This window comes from Mustela putorius, unplaced genomic scaffold (assembly GCF_011764305.1).
Source record: "Mustela putorius furo isolate JIRA1106 unplaced genomic scaffold, ASM1176430v1.1 tig00003899_pilon_pilon_pilon, whole genome shotgun sequence".
Lineage (NCBI taxonomy): Eukaryota > Metazoa > Chordata > Mammalia > Carnivora > Mustelidae > Mustela > Mustela putorius.
The window spans coordinates 15,718,123-15,719,629 of NW_025422048.1; positions in this window are offsets into that span (position 1 = coordinate 15,718,123).

A 1,507-nucleotide genomic window follows, 5' to 3' on the forward strand; every position below is an offset into this window, starting at 1 on the left:
CAGGATCCTGGCGTCCCAGCATTAAGCCCCGTGTCAGACTCCCTGCTCAATGGAGAGTCTGCTTGTCTCCTCCCCACCCCCTGCTCATGCTCTCTGTCACTCTCTCTCAAGTAAATAAATAAAATCTTAAAAAAAAAATTATTGCAGCTTCAGAAGTACCCACACTTTGAATGCAATACCCATTAAACCTGTTGATCAAAATAAAACACGAGGGGCACCTGGGTGGTGCAGTTGGTTAGGCACAGACTCTTGGTTTTGGCTCAGGTCATGATCTCAGGGTCCTGAGTTGGAGCCCTGGGCAGACTCTGAGCTCAGCAGGGAGTCTGCTTAAGACCTTGTCTCTCTCTCTCTCTCTCTCTCTCTCTGCCCCTCCCTCCTGAGTGCATGCTCGTGAGCTCTGTCTCTCTCTCTCTCTCAAATAAATAAATAAATTTTTTAAAAGTTTAAAAATAAAACACTAATTAGGTACATGTTTTTTCTTCGAAGTAGCTCGGCAACCCTTTCTCTTCTCTTGATTTGTTTTGTTTCTTTAGAGAGGGAGCCGGGAAAGGTAGATGGAGAGCAAGAACTTGAAGCAGGCTCCACACCTAGCATGGAGCCTGACACTGGACTCCATCTCACAACCTGAGCTGAAATCAAGAACCAGATGCTCAACCCCAGCTGAGCCACCCAGGTGCCCCCGTCCTTTCTTGGTTTTTGAAACCTGACCTAGGTGATAGGAATTTCTCTTGTCCTTATGCCTACATGCTCTCACCTTGGCCTCTAAACTTTGGCTGCACCATTTGGTTCTCTGGCTTCAGCCATGTGTTCCCCACCTGGGATGGCAGGAACAGTGTTCTATTGATAAATATAGAACTGTGGGTTTTCAATTTTTTAGGATTCATTTCTTTATTTTGCAGAGAGAGAGAGAAAGAAAGAATGAGCAGGGGGGAGGGGCTGAGGGGGAGAGAGAGAATCCTGAAACACTCTCCCCCACTGAGTGTGGAGCCCAACTCGGAGCTTGATCCCAGGACCATGAGATCATGACCTGAGCCGAAATCAAGAGTCAGCAACTTGACCAACTGAGCCACCCAGGCACCCCAGTTTTAAAGTTTTTTCAACAGCCGAATTATAACAGTCATTATAGAACGTAACTATGCCTTTACCCCAAACAGAACACTTGTACAGAAGGAAATCAGAGGTTGCCAAATAAACACAACAGAGTTCCTTCCCGCTGTTAGGGGCTTTCGCTGATCCCATGGTTCTTGAGCCGAATTTCCTCCCCTCGTCCTCCTCTTCCTCCCACTTCTAAAGAGCATTACCCAGTTTCCTCATTCAAGTCAATACCAGTCAGAGTGTTGGGGTGGTGGGGCCCTGGTGTATCCCACTATGTCCAAACAAGGAAAGAGCATTTGGAGAGAATGTCTAAGGAAATGCCTCTGTCCCTATTGTGATTGTAAGTATATTCTAGAATGGATGAGAAAATGATGGTGGCCACAATCCAAGGATCTCATTGCTCCAGTTATCT